This window comes from Protopterus annectens, chromosome 13.part0 (assembly GCF_019279795.1).
Source record: "Protopterus annectens isolate FY-2018-M chromosome 13.part0, PAN1.0, whole genome shotgun sequence".
Lineage (NCBI taxonomy): Eukaryota > Metazoa > Chordata > Ceratodontiformes > Protopteridae > Protopterus > Protopterus annectens.
In genome coordinates, this window is record NC_056747.1 from 246,693,683 (window position 1) to 246,716,448 (window position 22,766).

Below are 22,766 nucleotides of genomic sequence, written 5' to 3' on the forward strand. Positions count from 1 at the left end.
TCCATTTGCTAGAACTGTATGAGTAATCTGAGGAAACTTTTTTTTCCCAAAAGTGATATTCCAGGGGCACGCAAAATGAGGATGATTTAAGTAGTAGAGAATTTTCCACATATTCTACATTTACTTGGCCTTAAGCATCACCGTTTAAGAATGGATTAGGGGGGTATTGTAAGCTCCAGAAGAGCCGTAACATTCAGTCTATTCCTTTTATTGCAGAGGTGTATTGACATTCACAGGAGCACACATTCCCAGCAGACAAGAAGAGTGGCAGCAGGTACTATTGTGGAAAATCTGCAGATTTTTGCAAAAGCTGAGCTCACAGATTGGGAATGCTTCAACCTGCCATCACTCCCTAACCTTTGAACTTTCCATGGAAAAGGGGGAGGGCAGGAAAGAGGGATGGCAGCAGGGCGTCATTCGACGAAACTGTAGGAGTTCTGTTTCAAAACATGACACACAAATAAGGCTATGCCTTCAGATGATTCCAGCTCTTACCCAGAAAGTCTGCACTTAGCTTTCTCTTTCCTTCTGCAATAGTAATCAACTCAAAGTCAAGTGCTGTAACTTAAGGGCTGTTGGAGTCAGGAATGTGTGGGATATGCATTGACGTAAAAGCCACAGGCTCATTTCTTACCCATTTTGGTAAAATAAGATAAGCCACAAACAAAGATATGCAAGGAGGGAATATGAGGGAGAAGCAACTGAAATTGTTTCCTTTAACATTTGCTCAGTAATTCAATTCCATTAGTAAAGATGTTGAATCGGGTTGCAACCAGAAAAGCTTTTCTGCTGAAAGGAGGCAGAGTTTATAGGTCATCATCTTCCATGGTTATGAAGGCCTTTTTATGTGAAAAATGACACACTCTATTTACATATAACTTTCATACTTCATTTTGCCTTAGTACATGATATTTTAGTTCCTAGTCTTTGCTCGATATCAATACATTTCAGTAAATGATGGATGGATTATGCATGTTCTATTTCTTTTTCTGCAAATTCTAATGTAGCTCTGTAGAATGACCAGAGGTCCAGACACCAAATCCCTGCGCTGTCTATTGTTTGCATTGTTAAGGTTTAGTTTATTTATTGCTTATTTTGGGTACCAGGTAAGGGCCTCTAGATATACAGGCTGGAAGGTAACAGAAATATTTTTGCTGCTAACACAGAAATATTGGCAAGTAAATCTCTTGTCAAGATGTACTATATGAACATAGTGGCTGCAGGAATCGAACACAGATTTACAACATGTAACATCAGTGCAGCTTATAGGCCTGAGTAATACACTATACTGGTAGCCAGGCCAGATGCTAGAAAGTTACAAATGGCTAAATTGCTCCTATTTTCCCAGACATGTTTATGTTTAGAAATACAGGGTCAGAAGCCTGTCAGTCCAACAGGTCCACCTGGTCCTCAGTCCACTCTCCACTGGAAGTACTCTGTACTTCTACAGGCAAACACAGGCACAGGATTTGTTACAAGCTGCAACTTGAGTACTAAACAGAAAACACATCTGAAACGGAAACTATCTATACACTCCTACAGCTGAGACACAGAACTACAGAAACGGCCAACTGCCCTGAAGTTAGGGCCTGAAGTTAATAGCCAAAATGCAAGAGCCAAAACAAAGGAGTTACCCCTAGCTGCCATATAATACCACATAGGTGAGCACAGAAAAGCAATCACAAAAGCATCAGATCCTGGACCCAAGTTGACACAGTAGTCTTCGCTTGACACTGATGTTGCTTGCTAGTAGTTAGGAAACCTTTCTATATTCGCCCACCCTCATCAGGAGGATTTCACATCTAGATCAAGGGAGGTCGCCCTCCCTGTACTCATCACTCATTAGACCACCTGATTGAGCATAATGCCCCGCTCGAATGTATCTGACCAGACACCTGATGCAGCTTGAAAGGCCAGCTTTAGTCTCATACTTGCTACTCAGAGGTGACCTGTGCCTGACATATAAGGCCATGTCAAACCCAGATTTGATGAATATGCTTCACCTCAAAAATCGGGCAGATAGCCTAGTATGAACCTATGAACCTATGAACCTATAAGCAAATGAGACCTTCCTTAGATTCCAAGATCAGAAAAAGATGTACATTTTTAGGCAGTACAATGGCATAGTTGAACTGCTTGCATACCTATTAACTGTCCAGATTTTTGCCTCATATTGTTGGTCTGTTCCTCATAAAATTTGTGGCTTTCGGGCAATTCATGGAGAACAGAAGTCACTAAATAATGACATAATGAAAATGCGTGCTAACACAAAATACATTATTCTATCAACTTTATAATTTTAGAAGAAAAATATTTAAACTCTGTCCCTATTTTTGGGCCTTTACCCCCCACCCAATTATTTCTGCCTTTGTTCGGATTTCTTGCATTCAGAGGTGGAGAGGTATGAGTCTCCTTGTCATTCCCACAGAGTAGTTATTTGTTTACAGTTTCTAACCGTAATGGACAGCAGATATTAACTGCATGAATGCTTTGGCTGTGATACTCCCATTTTGCAATTCCCTGCTCTAATCAGTGGTACTGCACTGCTGTCCGATCTTTGAAGTATCTTTACTTCAGCTATCTTTTTGGTGTTTCAACATGAGCATCATAGGGAAGGCAGATGTGCAAAGATGAGTCAAAAATGGGATCAGCAAATGAGTCATGTTCATGACTTAGTTACATTTAGTTATGAAGAGTGTTCTGGAACCTGTCGGTCACCATGATGTTAAGGTATTCCTGATGTCAAGACTTCAGAGTGGAAATGATAGGGGCAAAGTGAGGTGTGAGTATGGTTAGTGCACCAGAGATTATGCAATGGCTGTACCACTGTTTATTAGTGAGCTCAAGTGATGAGGAAATGGGAATGAGGGGCTTAGGCAGGCTTCTTACCCTGGAGCTGGGGGACAAAATCAAGTGAACACCATTAGGCAAGTCTTGGTCTCCTTTAGGAGGCTAATGGACTGCATGGTCTGTGGTGCATAAGGCAGCATAGATGCACATGGAAATCCAGGTGCAGTATACATAAAGACCTAGGTAGTATGCACTGTGGCCTAACTGATTCCTTCCAGCAGGGTGACTTTTGAGGTACAGCACATGGGATTTGGGGATAAAAATGATTAAGAAAAATAAAGAGGTTTTAGCATCACACTGGAGGTGCTGCTGTAAGAGCTGGACTACCTATCACATGTACTCTTTTATTTGAGGATATAGTCATTCCCCTACAGGAGTGCTAGCATGGGGCTTAGGCAGTACTTTTTGTATTCGAGTGGGAATCAAAAGATTCCTCTACGTTTAGGAAGTAAGATCTTGATTAGTCCTTTGTATCTCCCCTCCTCGGAGAGTGTTTAAGATTTGTCTCCACTGCATAAACTGGCAATAAAGTTCCATAGGACAGTCATGCCTTAGGTAGGACTGAGGGTAACGCTCATCAAAGAAACATGGGCTGCAGTCATACAGCATCCTTTATGGAGAATGGAAGTTACTGGAAGACATACTGGATACTACCAAGGGTGCTGACTTCTTTTGCAGCATAGTACTTTTAGCATATTTAAGGAATTAGATTCACATTCCCACAGTTATTTCCTGAGATCCATATAATCTCCCTGGAGGAGGATTCTGGTTAACATCCATTGCAACAACAGCCATGTGCTTGTCTTTTTCAGGGTGGGACCCTGGATGGCCTGTGTTGTGGAAGCAGCCACTTTGGAAATATCCCTTTCCTTGGAACTGACTGATACTAGTTCACACACAGGTGCATATGGAATACTTGCAATCTCAGAGTTGAAATGATCCCAGTGAGCTAATAGAGAACATCAGGTACATGTAATGGCTTGTGTGTACATATTTTATGCTTCTTCAGCATGCTGTCATAGTCTCGTACTGCAAGTTTGTACCCACTGCAAAGTGGCGCAATGGCATATACACACACAGAAGCATTTTATATATAGATATATACACACACACACACACACACACACACGTGCGCACACACAGATAAATATATAATTAAATGTTATGCACTAAAATGGTATATATATATATATATATATATATATATATATATATATATATATATATATATATATATTACACACACACACACACACACACACACACACACACACACACACACACACAGATAAATATATAATTAAATGCTATGGACTAAAAATGGTTTGTGTGTGTTAATTCAGAGTAGTCAGGTGGATGGTGTTATTCTTACAGTGGCATAGCTCAGATGGTAATGATGACTGATAAAGCATGGAGATATGTCTTACTATACAATCTAGTCAGGCCTGAGCTAAAACTTTTAACAGTGTCGAAAGCCAGCAGGATACAAACATTTTTATAAGTATATTAAGAGTAGAAATTTGAGTTTGATTTGAGTATTGTTAGTGTAAGTATACACCATATGAGTCATTTAGCAAAATGCCAAACTATGTTCTGTTTATGCACAAACAAAACAAATTGAAAAGTAGTGAAGAATAATAGGAACAGAAAATATTATTTTTATGTTTTTATAGAAAAAATCTGAAGTTTTCTGTATGTCACACTGATACAGGAGCTTGAGTACCAGGAGACAAAAAAAGAGGTATTGAAAAAAATATGAAAATGGATTTCAAATATTGGGATCACATCACTGGTGGGTGGAGACAGGCTAAACAAACTGATCTTTGAAGATCAGTTCCTGCTTTCTCCAAGTTCTCTTGTCACTCTTTCTTTCTCTTCTGTGGTCATTTTAAATTATTCATGCTAAAATGTTGAGAAAAGTCTCTCAGCTAGGTCCCACTATGGATATTTCCAAAGATTTTGTCATTTGTCCAAAATGCAAGCAAACTCTTTGTCATTTCTTATAATTTCAATGTGGAAACATAAAGGTCACTAATTTCTCCTTTGCATTATGGGCCATTTATTCTAAAATCCCTCACTCAACCTGCTAAACTGGGCAGTGGCTTTCTAGAAATGAGTTTGCCCTCCTCTAACTCTTTCATCATTGAATATGACCAAAAGGCTCTGTCTGTAGGCCCAAGCATCCTCCTCATGTTCATAAGGATATACTAGGCTAATGACCACCAGGGTCTTTATAAGCCTAGCCATGCAACCCAATCCAATTGTGTCCCTTTGTAACATGTGCACATATTTTGGAGGGGTATGTTAGTTAGGGGGTTGCTAAAAAGTTATGCGGGGAGGTAATGTTAGTTAGGAAATGTTTATTGTTGGCTTCTGTCTATAGGAAACATGGCAGACAATCCAGAGGTTAATTTACTATTTCCCATCCAGTGTTAGTTAGGGAATTTTTTACTGTCAACCTCTGTCTATAGGAGACATGGGGGACAGCCTTGCGATAAAGTTACAATTTCCCATCCAATGATCAAGATTACATTTGAAGAGGGTTAAGGATGCATTCTGCTTCATGTATATGGGGAACCTATTCCAAATCATGGAGGCCCTTTGAGGCACATATCTACCTAGTCAGCATGTTCTGTTTAAGTTAAAAGCAAAGTTTAAATACCTAAATTTAGTGTTTCTGGTGATGATCATTTTGTGGATTTGCTAAAGTTTCATCAGGGCTGGATCAAAGGATGCCTTATATGCTAAGCACAGATCACATCTCAATAACCTGTAGGAGACCGAGCATAGAGACAGGGCTCTAAGGTGATCTATATAGGACATTGTGTGACTCTCTTGCATTCTCTTGATGCGAAACCTCTGTGGGCATTCTAACTGTTGCATATACCTAGTCGGTACATGCTGATGCAGGCTTTGTACTCAATGATGAATCTGATAAGGGCCGAGTAGGATTGGTACTACAACTTCTTTGGATCTAGATGCCATAACCTCATTTATAAGTTGGGCAACATAGAATGATTTTCTTACCACCTTGGCTATATGTTGATCAAATGTCATATTACTGTCTATATACATTCCCAGATCTTTGACTACCAGGTCAACTCTTAGGGGTGTCTTATCAATGGAGCAATTTGCCTGGGGTTGTTGATTTCATTAAAGGCACTATAATTAACTTAATTGTATTGAGTTTTAATCTGTGGCTTTGGCAGCTGTCATTTGTCTGCATTAGACCTTCATGCAGGATGTTGGTGTCATGGGGGAATTTATGATAGCTTACAGTTTGCAGTCATCTGTGAACTTGGTGAGACAGATGCCCTTGACATTAGCTTTGAACTCTGAGAAATAGAAGCCAAACAAGAATGGGCCCAGCACAGAGCCCTGTGGTACTCCGCTGGTGACCTGCCTCTTGGTGGAGGTGGTTTCACCAACCCTGACATCTTGGGTTCTATCTGTGAGCCAGTTGGTAATCCATTGAATTATGTATGGCCTAGTTCACTGTGTCTGTCTGAAGTACCTAAGTAAGGTATTGTATCGAATGCCTAAGCCAGATCTAGGTGGGCAGCATGCACCATTTTCTGTTTATCCACTGCCTCGGTTACCTTCTCAAAAAATCTACCAGGTTGAGTAGGCATGGTGCCAGAAACATGGCCTCAAACTGAATGCCAAAAAATGCATCATCATCCCTTTTCGGGAGAATGACGTCCCCACAAATTATCACATTTATAAGGCACTATGCACTCAATCAGTCGTGAGGGACTTGGGAACCCAAGTTGATAGCAAACAGACATTTGACCACCATATTGTCTCCATTGTACAATAAGCTTTCTACATGGCCCACCGCATTAGTAAGGGTTTCTCATCCAGGGACAAGATGGTTATAACATCCCTATATTCTTCCCTTGTAAGACCTATTATTGAATACAATGCCCCTTTCGGTATGTACCTCACAAAGCACATGCAACAGCTGGAGGCACCACAGAGATTCCTCACCCAGAGAATCCAGGGCCTCAAACATCTACCCTACACATATAGGCTAAAAACCCTGTCCCTCTACTCAGTCTCCTACAGACTCCTCAGAGGTGACCTCTGTCTGGCATACAAAGCAATCTCAGACCCCACCCTGATGGGACTGCTACATATCCGCAAGTCAAGCTCCATCAAGTAACCCACATGCGAGACCTCAACCTGGTCTGTGGTATCAATAGGACTTGTTGGTGGGACAGATTTGTGTCCCAGAGACTCCCCTTTTGTGGAATAGACTGCCTCTCCACGTAAAGCAGACTACCTCATTAAACCTTTTTATGCTCAACCTGGATAACTGGATAAGGAACAGAAAATACACCCTTGGAATTCCACCTATGTCCCTGCTGGACAGTGGCATAGGGGGCTAACTTATTGGAACGTGAACTAAATTCTTGGCTAGGCTTGTAAGGGCCTCAGGGCCAATAGCCTGATAACTTCCTACAATCCTATAACCTTCCCTTGACAAACCCAAACTGGGATGGGTTTAGTGTCTGTAGGTTGCGAATGTCCTTGTTGATTGTTTCCATGATTGTGCATATTAGACTTGTTAAACTATTAGGCCTGTAGTTTCTGGGGTCAGTTGATGGTCCACACTTGTGAAGGGAGATAATGGTCACTATCCTCCATTCTAGGTATGTAGCCTATTTTGAGGCTGTAGTTGAAAAGTGAGTCATGTGGTTCTGATAGATCATGTTTCAGGCTATTTAGGAGACAACCCAGAATATTGTCAGGTCCCACTGAGGCTGTTCTTTTTACTTTAGCATGCACTGCCATCACCTGCTCCCTGCTAATAGCTGGTAGTAGGGATTTTTGTTGAGGGAGTGAAGTTTGAGCAAAATTTGTCAGCCAGGATTGCTGTATCACTCTGCTTGGCGAAGGTGGTGTCATTTACTACCAGTTCAGCACTCTGTTGCTTGTTACTTTTGATGTTTCGGACATAGCTGTAGAAGGCCTTGTGGTTGTCTTTTAGCTTGAGAGGCCATCTTGACCTCATAACTGGCCTTGTTGAATTTAATTAGTCCTCTTAGTTTCCTGATTTGTTTCATTCGTGAGCTCTTATCATTATGAGAGTTTTGCTTTCTGATTTTGGCCGTGACTTTTTTTTTGTTGTATATATTGTTAAGATTTGGAGTCCACCATTGTGGTTGTTTTGTACTTCTGGTGGGTCCAGCAGTCTCTATGTAGTTATTTACATGTTTGACAGTGTTTCAGTGAACAGTTCTGCATAGACTGTTGTAAATGTATTGTTCATACTTTGACTTCTGGGTACTGGAGATGTCTATTTTACATCCTGCCTCTTCCCTTGTCCTTGCCATAACTTCATGCCTTATTTCTGAGATCATAACCACAGAGAAAGAGAGAGACTTTCTTAGAAAAGGACTTGCATACTTAGGATGTACAGAGATTATCTTACTGCACACCTCTCAACTGTCCAGATTTTTTGCTTCATATTTTTGGTGTGTTCCTCATAAATTTTGTGGTTTTCTTGCAAATCACTGGGATGATCTCAGGACTGAAGTCACCAAATAATGACGCACATTTGAGCTTCAGACTTCAAATGAGAAATCTTGTTATTTTAGCAACTTTCTAAGTTTATAAGAGCAATATTTAAAATATGTCCCTATTTGTGGGCCTTTATCCCCTCATTTCGTCAGGCTTTGTCCAGATTTCCTGCGTTACGAGGTTGAGAGGTATGGCTTACAGGGAAGCTATATACAGACATATAGATAAAACAGGTGGCTGGGAAAATGCAACAAGCTAACTGCAGAGAAACATCACGTCAGGTTATTTCAGGATTTAATTTGGCGCAAGTTAAAACAAAAACAAATGTTAAGACTAAAATGTAATTTGTAATGAACACTGGCAAAAAAGCACCATTTATGTACATCCAGAGAGTTACGATACTTAGTGATGTTGCTACCCAAGAAAGGCTAAGATCCAGGAATGAATGAACCATTTTCCACCAAGGAGTTTCATCAAAGACAAATCTCTACTTTTTGAATACGAAAGCACAGTCCGTCTGACACTGGCTGCTCTTGTGGCTCTGTCGTTCTTTGTCGTTAGTGCCAGTTTCTGGTGCACAAACTGTTAACACAAAAAACGGAATTACATTCTATTGTTTATAAAATCCAGAACAACACAGTAAAGACTATGGGCATCTACAATATAAACAATAGAGCAATGCAGGACAGAGGACTTGTATGCAGTTTGATAATGGGGGTGGCTAAGATGCACATTGGGATGCAGCTGTGTAACACACTATAAAACTTAGAAGCCATCTTATAAGTTCTAAAGCTGCCCCTGTGATACAAAATGCAGGCTAAGTGAAGAATAACAGTGGAGTAACAGAAGACCAGTGCTGCCAATTTTGGTGACAAAGCTTTAGACAGGAAAAGTATTACATCATACTGGTTAAGTTGGTAAACTTCGAAGTTGGAAACATTGCCACCCTACCCCCATACCATTACTTATCTTGTGACCTGACTTATTTAGCTTTATGTTCCTGATTTGCCCCTGAGAAAGTGAGTTCTGATAGCTGTGTATATGTATGTTCAACAAAATAAAAGGCAAAAATGCTTCCAATTCAAAATGTCAGAAAGTCATTTGGGGATGTTGACTGTTATTAAAATCTATTTCCATGCCAGGTAAAGGCTGGTGCTTGCTTGTTGCTAATGACCACCCTCTTCAGTGGAGGTGTTTTAACACTGCAGCACTGTCACAGCTACCCTGATTATCGTACAGTAGATTTGATGCAGCTCCTGGTTACATCTCAGCAGGACTCTCTTCTGGACATTAATAGGTGGAAAGGAGAATTTGGAATAAGGAAGAATTCTGGATTGTATAAATAATGGACGTCCCTTACCTGGCAACTGATTTGTTACCAACACAACTTCAATAACTCATTTTGCAGAGGAGGTAATAAGGTATGAACAAAAGCTATGTCATTCATGAGCAAACTGGGGCAAGAACTGGCATACTGTAATACAAATGTGTTCCTCTCAAAATGTTTCAAGTTTTCTTGTATACTGTAATTCTGCTGTAACAATACTAAGTAAAGTCAGGTGGGGCTTTTGATGCACTGAATCCATTTCATTTATAAGTAGTACTTGTTCAAAATGGTCTCCTTCTCTTGAGGAATTAATAACAGTAAACATATCGGGGATTTAAAGATATGGCCTTTGTGAATTTTGTACAGTCCACTTATGTTTGATCTGCAAGGACACATTTAGGATTATTACAAAACGAAATTCAGTTTTCTTGCGATGTAAAGCTTAGAGGCAGCAAAGGAAGACCTTCTTTCCCCCACTATTAAGACACATGGCATGCCAATACAAAAATAAAAGATATGGCGTAGCGTAACAGTCTCCCTCACCACCTCGGGGTATTTACCTGGCTTATAGATGCTAACCTTAGTTGCAATGCCTAGCCATAAAGAGTATATTTTGATTTTATCTGTATCAGACTCTTAACTTTTTGTGATGCTTTCCTAGTTTAAACCACACTTACAGCCTCTCTTAAACCTGCCGCAAACATGCGACTGTTTTATTTTTATTGAGGGTTTCACTCTGCTTTACACTGATTTTTGTATGTCATAGCTCAGAATTAGCGCACCACAACACGCAGACAGACTCTTATCTACTTTCATATAAACCCACCTGGTGGCACACCACTGCCGTTCTCTATCCTTTTGACTATTATAAAAGGTTTGGGTACTCCTCCATATGACTGTTTCACATGGTTTCATGGTAAGTTTCCAAGCTTCTTTTTAGCTTGGGTATTATCACCCATTTTGTGAACAAGATAATTATACGGAATATTTTTTACTTTGCTACAAAAGGTACCATCTCTTATGCTGATACTACAAAACAATAGTAAAACATTTTAAAATTTGTTTATATATATATATATATATATATATATATATATATATATATATATATAAAAGTGTATAAATTAAGGTTTTAAAACGTTGTAACTATGAAAATTTTAAATTCAAACAAAGGGTGGACTTTGGCTTCCCAGGTTTTTTTTTTTTGGATCCTATCACAATAAAGGCTATGTCCACTCACAGAATTAGCCTGACACGACCCCTCCCTTTCTGTATATAAATAAATAAAGCAGCATTTCCTAAGTTGTAACACACTGGACAACCCTTTGGCAAGCGTCAATAAAGGACTTCATTTGAACGACACAATTGTGTGTGAATCTTTTCTGAGATTTTTACTGAGATTTCTCACTGCTAGATTTCATCAGCATTACTCGAACCAAGGTTTTTACTTGATATTGTACTGAGATTTTCTCATTCTAGATTTTGTCTGCAGTACCAAGGTTAGGACTGAATTACTGGCTCACCTGGTATATATTTTTGTCTGTAGATCCTGACAGCAATTTGTGGATCTAGTGGCTACAGGTTGAGACCTCTCGACCTGGTGATCAAGCTGAACTGTAGCTGCACCCTGTGAGTATTTTGAGATGTAAAGCTTGGAATTTTACTCATGATTAACTGCAATTAGTTATTAATCATAACTAGATATTTTAATGCTTTGGTATATAAGCAAAATTAAGACAGATTGTAAGTATGGAGGACTGAATAAAACAAGCTGACAGTTTCACAAGTAGTAAATATATAAGGAAAATACAAATTACTGCAGCTGTGTACTCACATAAAATGACAAATTAATTGAAATCTCATATACTTCTGATACTTAAGGAGTCCAGACTCAAGTGTTTTATGGCATTTACTTGAAAAAAATGGAGAAACATCATCCTTGTTGATTTATTAGGGTCTGTTTAAGTTTAAAAGACCAAAAGGAGAGGTCATTGACATTTTTACAAGTTATTCTAATGTCTAGTGAATTTATACTTATAAATAAGGTACTGGCAAAGCAAGAAAGGTCATGAGACTTAATGGCCTTGGAATATCTATGAATTTGTAATAATTAGAGGGTACACCAGAGCACAGCCGCTGGGGTGTGTGTGTTGGAGTGCTGCTAGTTTGGGTGTTCAGGCTCAGTTTAACAGACTTCTATGAAACAGGTGTCAGTGAAGTTCTGTAGCTGATCCATTTTAGTTTATCTATTTGTTATTCATGTAAACCAATTAGGCCTAATGTCATCCTTTCAGGTGTAGCCCAGAACAACGGTTTGGTTAAGTGATTTTCTCAAAGCTGCTTGAGATTCAAACCTGGGACTGTAGAATGAAGCTGTTTAGTAGTTCATAACTTTGATTCTCAGTGATAAACTGCCAGGCACTGTGCATCAGATCCTGTGTAAGCCTCGTCTAAACTAATTCCCTGGAAGCAGAGCATTTTAAAAACTTGGCATCTTTTTTAGAAGGTTGCCTATCTGTACCACCACACCATGTTACTTATTTCTCAGTACTACTAACAGACATTCCATGTGGCCTGCTATTTAAAAAACTGGACCCTATCCCAATGCCACTTACAAAGAGGAGGCTTTTGGCTTCTCCTGAGTGTCCAGATGATCTCCCGACGTAGTAGGGAAGTGTGTGAACTACCTCTGTAGCCATTTTTGTAGGTTTTAAAACATGACCCCCTGTAGTCAATGAGAGTGATAGAGAGATGGTGAGCCAGTGCCTAGGAAATCCTTCATCAAATCACTTTGGCAGCCCTCTTGTCCTTTCCCAGTGCAAGACCTCAGGCATAGCTATGTAATAGATGTGTTCACATGCATTTGTATATACATCCCAGCCCTAAGTTGATTGGCCAGGCAGAGCACCATTTTCCACCTGCAAGTAGCCATCTAGTGCACCTTACATACACCTTAAGAAGTTGGTAGTTTGTTTATAGCTGCTTGAGACACTCCTCGCACTGGTCTATTTGCTGGCTGCTGGAATACACAGATTACCTGCAGTTGCCTGAGGTGCAAACAAATGCCTCTTTGCTAGCAGGCATAACCATAGTATTTAAGCACGTGCTCACCTAACATAGGTTCATAGGTTCATAGGTTTATACTAGGCTATCTGGCCCAAGGCATTTATAAGCCGAGCCCGAATTTTTGTGGCTTACGCCACCCCTTATATGAAAAAATACTGTACCCATTAGTTTGTTGTGCCTCTGTCCAGCAGTGACACAGTGATGATTCCCGGGGTAAACCTACGATCTCCCATCCACAGGTCAAGATTTCTCTTGAACAGAGCCAGCGAGGTGCTCTGCCTCACATGGACTGGGACTCTATTCCACAGCATAGGGAGTCTCTGAGTGATAAATCTATCCCTCCAGCACGTCCTATTTATATCCGTGCTAAGGTTTAAGTCGCTTGCTCTAGTAGTTTTGGTGGATTTGGATTTTTTGAGGTGGAGCATGTCCATTAATTCCGGGTTGGACATGGCCTTGTATGTCAGGCACATGTCACCTCTGAGCAGGCGGTATGCGACTGAATAGAGCTGGAGTTTCTTCAATCTGGCAGCATATGACAGATTTTGGAGTCCCTTTATCCTTTTGGTGAGAAACTTTTGGGGTCTCTCCAATTGCTGCAGATGTCGGGCGAGATACATCCCGAATGGGGCATTGTACTCGATCATTGGTCTGATAAGTGAAGAGTACAGGGGAACAATGACCTCACTAGATCTGGATGTGAATCCCTTCATGATCAGGTGGGCAATGTAGAAGGTCTTTCTAACCACTTTAGCAACGTGAGTGTCAAAAGAAAGGCCACTGTCAACCTGGGTCCCCAGGTCCCTGATAACCTCTTCTGTGCTTAGTGGATTGCCACCTATATGGTAGCTCATGTAAATGCCTAGCAAAGAGAACACACTGTTAGAAATTATTTTTTTTTCTATAGCAGTGAGGAGTTACACAGCCCTCCATATACCAATAATATGTTCATCACATTGGTTAAATAATTGAAGTTATGCGTTTCTTTGTTCAACTGATAGGAAAAGCGCATTTCCTTCTACTGCTATATGTTGCCCTTTGGTCACCTGACAGGAAGCATGCAGCTCACTAGCCAGCTAATAAAGGTGGTATAGTTTTATGGTGTGCTTCTGGGAAGTTAGTACAGTGGTATCACTTCCTAAGTTTAAAGGAAGCTCTTTGCCATGTGACTGGAAGTGTTCATTTTTTTAATCAACTGATGGGTATTGTGAATGACAACTAGTTAAATGACAGTATGCATACAGCAGGAATAGCTACCATTAAGTACAGCTGTTAGCTAAGGCTCATGTCTGTTAATTTGCCGGAGGATATTTTTCTCTGTTGTTGCTGTGTATAGAATATGAACAGGCTTCCATACCGAGGTAAGAAACTAGAAGACGCAGCAATTCATACCATTAATATTTAAAGGAAACTAAATCATGTAAAAAATTGAACTGTACAGTGTTGTTCACTTTCTCTGTCTTTATTCTCACCACAGAGATTTCATACATTCAATATGTACATATCATTACAATCCAGATTCAACATCAAAGATCAAAACTGTTCAACAAATGTTACAGGCCGGGACATAAAATCAAGAGATTGCAAAGTTTTCTAGTGTATTTCTATTGTGTAGTCAGTACTAACAGAAAAGTGTATATGCAAAAGCTGATAGTAAGCCAGTGTCTTTGTCAAAGTAGTTTTAAATTTCGTGAGCCAAATTCAAAATCTTTCCCAATACTGAGATAGAAATCTCACTTTTGTTGTTTGGTGCTACTTACACACTATTCTGTGTGCGAGTATGTTAGAAATGTGATAGTTATCATCATCTGTGTTTACTTTAACTGCTAAACACAGTCACATAAATATTTTCCCAAAATTCTGATATCACATCTGGCATAAAAGCAGTGTGGCATCATATTACTTAAAAGCAGTGTTTAGATTACATACCTGTGTAGATGATACATACGTACATACTACATATATATACATAGTCACCATAAAATATATACATGTGCATACTACAGATGCACACACACACTCACACACACATGTGCACACACACATCTACATAAACTCTGATATATACATGATGCTGCATATAAATGTGGATTGCCTGGGGTACATATTCAAGCCTTTTTTCATTTATAGTATTAAAGTTTTCATGTTGACATTTCTAGTATGTGCTACACAATTGGGCTAACGTTTTCTTTCCATTTGGCTCTTTCTGTTTTGGTCAGCTATCAGAAAAAGGGAGTAGAGGTTAATATGATTTTGGAGTGACCCACACCAATGATCCATAAGCAGCAAAATGCTCACCTCTGTTTTGTATTTTCTGAGTGTGAGATATACACATCAGCTTAAAAAGCAATAGCACACTGTCTAATACTTCCATTATATGACCTTTCGGGTCTATGCACACAACTGTGACATTATACCCAACTTTATTTGTTTTCCCAAGTAAAATTTTTAAAACGCCTTTCATACATCTAAGTAAACTCAAACATAACATTTCTTAACATTTAGTACCCCACCCCTTTTCCAAATCCAGCAACTGCCCAGTCTAAGGATTGTACTTCAGTCACTGAGCTGATGTGCCTGGCTCCTTTCTCATGCTGTGTTGACACATCACAGTCTGTTGCTGCTGTGAAACTGGTAAACATGATATCAGAAATTCCTGGAGTGGCAATAGCCTTACCTCCTGCCAAACTCCCCTGATGCTTTTTGTGCATCTATGAATCTATTAAATCTCAAAGCAGACAGCAGGCATTACTCCCACCCATCTGCAGTGCTGCACAAATCAGCCCTTTCTTTTTCTCAACATATCCTTCATTATTCTAGTGGGAGTTCTGGCAAAAAGACAACATAGGATGCAGTGACAGAAATATACTGAGAGCTAGAAGGGCTGACATGCACCAGCTCTGTGCCAAAACTAATATGCCTACTTCAAAATCACAAACAGATGAAACAAATGGAAGCACTGTGCTTAGCTCCCACACTTTGGACCCAGCTGGAACCCTTGTCAGCACCTGCAGAGACACTTGGCTAGATGGGAAATAACAGCACAAATAAGGCAGCATTGTTTTTCCAATATGTGAAATTTGAATTTCAAAATAACTAACTGAAAAGGAAGTAATAGCATTTTATTTGTTTCTGTTTGAAATGTACATCTTATAGATAGTGGGAAATGTCCATAAAGGCGCATCTCATTTAAGTGAGATCCTTTGATATATTAATGCCAGGGTATCTGCAATGCAGTAGAATCCAAAATTTGCGTAGTTTGATGTGTTTCACTTACCTAGCTAGCACAACCTTTTTCCCAAGTTGAGAAGATACAACTGAGTATTTTGGAAAAGTGGTAACAGCAATTTGAACTATGTTGACTGATGTTAGGGGTATTGCCCATCTCTGGCTTGAAGAAGTAAGGGCTTCAATAAAGTCTGTTCTGGAAAGAGCTGCCAAATGCCCGCCACAAAACAAATGAATGCACAGTGGTTAATCCTTAAAGGAAAGTACTTTAATATAAGCATTTCAGAGATCTGATAGCTGGCACACTGACAGTGGTTTCAAATGCCATTTCTTAGGGCAGTACTAAACACTTACCTAATCCATGACTCTGGCATGACATCATATGATCCCTGGTCATATGTGACGATTTCAGCTGAAATGAGTAATTTCTGGCACTAATAAGCCAGTACTAATGTACTGTTTAAAACTTTAGTAACTTTTCTGTGTTTAGTATATTATAGTATTGTTTAGCCTGTTTTAACCAAAAAAAAAATACTATCTTGTTTGCTCGTTTCCTGCCTTTCCTAGCTAGTATAGTCCAGATCCCAGGCTTTGCTGGTTTCAGGACTTTATTTTCTGTGTTCAGAGCTATCCAGACCTTGCTGTGGTAGAGGGAAGTCCTACTGCTTACCAGTGGGAGTGGTGAGCATTGTACTGCCTGTCTAACACTAGAGGAGTGGTTTCCAGCTCTGAAATTGTAATTTTAGCCATTTTGGGCTGATTTCTATCCCTTTCAACTTTTTGGCTTAAAAACACGTTTGCACATTTTTCGCATTGTGCAGCACCACGGAGCTATGGTTAAACTATTCCAGGTGCCAGAAAGTCTGATCTTTAAATTTTCCCTTAGAACTAGCTGGTTTCTCAGTAGTAGCACTAAAATCTGAACCCCTGTGACTAGCACTTGCTCTAGAACCTGCTGGAAAGCACTAGGAAGCCTTAAACTGATACAAGCACTCAACTTTCATTGTTAATAAGGTGTAATTAATCGTAGGCCCTAAACAGCCTATAATTGCAAAGTACTTTCCAAAGGTAAGGGAAAACAGCTCTTGTAATTTACAAAAAAGCACTTAAACAGGCATGTCCAAGGGTCAGCTTCCAGTGATTTCTCCTGTCTACCTGCTGAATCTGGGCATACTGGGGCAATGCAGCAACTGCCTCATGTACACAGACAACCCTCTCTTCCTACCACCCAACAATATAACCTGTGAGAGATGCACTTACATAGCCAAACTGGAAGCAAAGCTCTCTCCAGCCAAGATTGTGCTAGACAGTCAAGAGAAGAAGGTTAACATGCACTACACCTCAAGCAACACATAGCTCTTTGAAACCCACACCGCCAACACCCACACATAGCAACACTAAACCCACATATGCGGAGGCCCTTAACATTAACCTGCCCAAGCAACAAGGACAGCCGAAGCTGAAACACAAACAAACACCAGTCACAATCAAAGTGACACATAGCTCACAACACCAGTGTGCCACCCAAAAACAGCCCCTAAGGCAAGACAATGTACCCAACACTTTAGTCATAGGTGGCTCCATAGTCAGGCACACTGATGTCCTACTCACCAGGCTGAACAAGGAGAAAATGACAGTCAGCTGCCTGTCGGGTGTCAGGATCCACCACATAATGCATGCACTCAAGTCACTCCATAACAAGTACAAATATGACTCTGTCATTGTCCATGTTGGAGTGAATGACTTAAGATATAAATCCCTGGGCTACATGAAAAGAGACATGGAAGAGCTCTCAGATCATGTGGCCCAGGCAGGTATAACCCTAGCCTTGAGTAGCATCCTGCCTTCGCCCAGAATGATACCACAGTATAAGGACAAAATGATTGACTTCAACAACTGGCTAAGCTTCTGGTGTCATTCAAAGGGGATCCAGTATCTGTCTGCCTGGGACGACATGATCAACAAACCACGATGCTTTGTCAGAGATGGTCTGCATCTGTCACCCGTGGGATTCAGGTTACTGGCTAAAGCTCTTGCCACCCCCTATAGTGCCTTTTTTAGGCAAGGTTAAAAGGACAAAATCACCACCATAACAGATATAAGCATGCAAAATCTGAATGTAATGCTACTCAATGCTAGAAGTCCAAACCTCAAAATGTACTCTCTTGAGGCACTCCTAAAAATTGAGAACATTAATATCTGTGCAGTAACTGAGATCTGGTTCAAGGCTCCAGAGAGCACCCCTGCAATTCCAGGCTACAGCTCTTACCACACTTTTTGGCCACCAAACCAAGACCGAAACACTAAAGCTGGAGGAGTGTCCATATTCACCAAGGATATTCACACCTCCAGGCTAGTTGCCAAACACAATGCATCTGAAATTCTCCAGGTGCAACTAACACTATGTAAGACTGCAATCCAAATTGTAGCTTGCTACAGACCCCCACCATGCCCCAAGATTCTCATTACACCTTTCTAAACATACTGGAAAATATTAAGATACTACCAAGCACCCTAATACTGGGTGATTTCAGCTACCCTGCCATTAACTTAGAAAACTACTCAGGTATCAACACCTTTTCCCAACGGTTCTTGGAATTCATAAACTCCAACATCCTGGATCAACTAATCCATTGTCCCACCAGGGGCTCCAATATCCTATACCTGGTCATTACCAACATGGGAGATAGATGCTCTGCACCAGTGGTCACCCCCTCATTGGTCAGGTCTGACCATAAGCAAATTACCCTTAACATCCACATCCCACCCCCACCCCGCAGTAAGGAAACCTCTGTAAAAAACTTCTCCAAAGCCAACTTTATGCTACTCAAGTCTGAAGCGACAAACTCCATGACACCCATGCATTTGGGAGCTGAAAGTTCAGCTGCTGAATCCTACACTAAGGCACTGTACAAGCACATCCACTCGTGCATGAATTGTGCTATCCCAAATAGAACCAAGGTGCTCTCCTCCAAAAAAAGGAAGCCAATCTGGTGGTCCCCTGCCATAAAAAAACTATACAACAGAAGAAATAAACTGTTGCAGAAAAGAGAAAAATCCCAGGATGCAAAAAACTCCCTTACCAGCCTCAGTAAGAAGCTGAGATCCCTCATAAAATCCTCCAAAGCTAGTTACGAAAATAAAATTGCCAAATATTCCAGAGACAACCACAAGGCATTCTATAGTTATGTCAAGAATCTAAATGGCAATGCTCAGATATGCTCCGAGCTACAACAGAATGGCATTAAATATACTAATCCCAAGGATATTGCCAATATCCTGGTAGATCGATTTAGTGCCAACTTCACCCCCCCTCTCACCCCTTAAAGGACCCATCTCAATACCAAAAGGTTGCCAAATTCTGGTAATCACGGCCACACAGGTAGAAACCGCACTCTCCAAAGCTAAGAATATAGCATCATTGGGACCAGATGACATCCCAGGCTGTGTACTACATAAACTACAAAATGAACTGGCACCTCACCTAAGTGTCTTGTTTAATCATAGCCTCACCTCAGGCTTCATGCCCACTGAGTGGCGCACAGCTACAGTTATCCCACTCCACAAGGGAGGATCCACCTTGGATCCTGGGAACTACCGCCCCATCAGTCTGACGAGCCTGATCTGCAAGGGTATGGACCACATTATCATGGAACTTATACACAAAGACATTGGCAACCTTCAAACACTGGACCCCACCCAGTTTGGGTTCATGAAGGGCTGATCTTGTCTCCTGAACCTGATTGACTTCGAATCAGTCTCCAGAGCTGTGGACGAGGGTAAGGTGGTCCACACAGCCTTTCTGGACCTTGCCAAGACCTTCAATACCATCCTCCATTCTGGAATCATAGATAACCTTACTAAGCTGGGCATAAATCCCTACATCACTGGATGGGTTGCCAACTGGCTTACTGACAGAACCCATACTGTAAAAGTAGCTGACTCCAGATCCAGCTCCAGACAAGTGACAAGTGGAGTACCTCAGAGTTCAGTCCTGGGATTGATCTTGTTTGACATCTACTTCTCTGAAGTACAGGCCAACACTAAGGGACTCTGGCTAACAAAGTTCACAGATGACTGCAAACTGGGAGCCATTACTGAATCCCCAAATGATGTGGATATTCTACAAAAGGGCCTTACAGAAACAGATACTTGGTGCCAGAGCCATGGGCTCAAGCTTAATGCCAAGAAATGTATAGTTATCCCCTCTGGGAAAAAAACATGTACCCATGAATTACCACATAGGTGGCAGTACACTAAACACCGAAACTGTGATGAAAGACTTAGGGACATGGGTGGACAGTGATCTCACCTTTGATAACCACATCACCACAGCAGTCAGGAAATCCTTCTATGTGGCACACCTCATCACTAAGGGCTTTTCATCCAGAAAAAAGGAGGTCATTGTCCCCCTGTATTCATCCCTCATTAGACCCATTATAGAGTACAACACCCCGTTTTGCATGTACCTCACAAGACATCTGCAACAGCTGGAAAGGCTGCAGAAATACCTCACTAAAAGAATCACAGCCTAAAGCAGATGCCCTATGCTGACTGTCTAATAAAAACTCCAGCTATACTCTGTGGCATATCATCTACTCAGAGGTGATCATACAAGGCCACGTCAAACCCAGAGCTGTTGGACATGCTTCACTTAAAGAAATTCCAATCCCTCAGAGCCACATGCTTCAGGGATCTAAACATTGTCATCACAATGAACAAAACATGCTGGAGGGATAGGTTCCTGACCCAGAGACTCTCCATACTCTGGAATAGACTGCCCATATATGTCAAGCAGAGCACCTCCTTAGCTATCTTCAAAAGGAACCTTGATGATTGGATGGGAGATAGGAAATTCACCCCAGGGATCACATCAGTCTCCCTGCTAGACAGGGGTCCAGGGAACTAAATATTGTGGGAAGAAATATCCAGGAAATTGTTATGGCTAGACTTGTACAGGCCATAGGGCCGCTAGCCTAGTACCAACCTACGAACCTATGAACATGGCTCATAGATATTGGACTCTCTAGCACCACCGGTACCTTCCCTCAGACGCTGTTAAACAGGGGAACTAAAATATGCAGACCTTGACAATGGGCATGCTGAGCAGCCTGATGTGCAGTGCAAACTGTTGCTAGAAAAATTTGCCAAGAAATGTATTCATCGGATAGGGGCTTCAAGTCATCAGTGACCTTATAGTACGTTGACATTCCTAATAAGAGATCACTTCTATGGTTCCTGTTATCATCTGAGTACCATTTCACAATGTCTCAGTATTGTATAACTTGTTACTATTCAACAGACCAGAATACAAACATAGCCAGTGTAGTTCCACTGATATACTCAGCTACTTTTTCTCCTTGGCCAAAAGGGGTAGAGGACAAGTCGGGAATACATTTGTGATTTCCCATCCATTTGTCTATATTAGATTTGAAAGTAGTGAAGAAAGTGGTTTGCTTTACAAAACGCGGGAGTTTGTTCTAGGAGTCGGGATTTGGTATCTGTCATACCAACAAGCCTTCTTTACGGTTTACTATTAAAAACACGAAAATCACTTATGCGAACGGTGATTTCCACAACAAATAATGTCGACTCATACATATTAAGTAGGTTGTATGGTCGAGGCAACAAAGTCAACAAATTAATTTGACCATAGTTTGTAAATCTCCCATTCACATCAATGCTGTGAATCCCTGCCCCGTGTGCGTCCTTCTACACGGACGTACACATGAACATCGACATTCTGACTGTCGCTCCTATCATGGTCAAGGAGGTGGCTGTCGTGCATGTCAATGTCGGCCTTTTGACTGTAAACCCTTATTTACACTATGATATAAATTTAGGTCCCCAATGTTATATTTCTTTCATGACCCATCTTGTTGATATGCGGTAGATGAAGGAGGACTGGATCACTTGCAGTTGTGTAGGTCAGGCACAGACTGCCATGCAGGTGCCTGTATGAGACTTAGAAGAAGCAGAGGACTTTTAGATGCTCTGAGTAAGTTGGGGAACTCATGCATAAGAATATTTGGTGCTGAACTGCTGTGGTTTATGAAGCTGGGTTAGGTAGTTGGATAAGTACATGCCAAAGGGCACATGGAATTCTAGTATTGTCCTGATGAGGGATGAGTAAATTGGAATGATGACCTCTCTGAACTGAGATGGAATGCTGTTAGTAATCAACTGGGTGAGGCAGAAAGCTGCCCAAGTGATAGAGGATATGTGCTGGTCAAAGGAGAAATTATCGATAAAAGTACCTGTGTCTCTAATGACAGTGTCTCTTTTAAGGGGGCATCACTTATGTGGTAGCTATGTGACAGTGCCTATTTCCAAAACTGTACAATGCTATATTTTTTGATGCCCAGCTTTAGGCCACGATCCTAACACAAGGAGTGTGCCTGGCTTTTTTTCCCTTGGACTATACGAGTGTCTTTAGGAGAGTCATTGAGGTTACAAACTTGCAGATGTGCAGGAAAACGGTCAACCAAGACCCTTAATACCAGCTTTGACATCAGAGGAATAAACGAAAATAGAAGGGGCACAAAAAAGCCTTTGGGTACACAACTGGTGGCAAGCCATTTGGAGGATAGTGTACCACCAATTTTAATAGTAAGCCAGTTTGCAATCCAACAGGTTACACAGTGATTTGTTCTGTATTTGACTAATTTTCCATTTATATCAGAATCGGGTATAGTGTCAAAGACCTTAGCTAAATCAATGTAAACTGTGTGTATACAGTTACGTTCACCAAGTGTTTCTGTTACTCTTT

The 22,766-nt window shown here is 40.8% G+C and overlaps 1 long non-coding RNA gene across 4 annotated transcripts in view; it reads left to right on the plus strand.

Annotated features, from left to right (window-relative positions):
• Positions 1 to 22,766, plus strand: part of LOC122787210 — an 832,143-nt gene that overhangs the window by 191,988 nt on the left and 617,389 nt on the right. The window contains exon 2 of one of the 4 annotated variants that reach the window (XR_006362552.1): positions 11,250 to 11,332. The exons of the other annotated variants lie outside the window; for them this stretch is intronic. This is a non-coding gene — a long non-coding RNA (uncharacterized LOC122787210). The remainder of the gene's footprint in view (positions 1 to 11,249; positions 11,333 to 22,766) is intronic. 4 annotated transcript variants of the gene reach the window in all.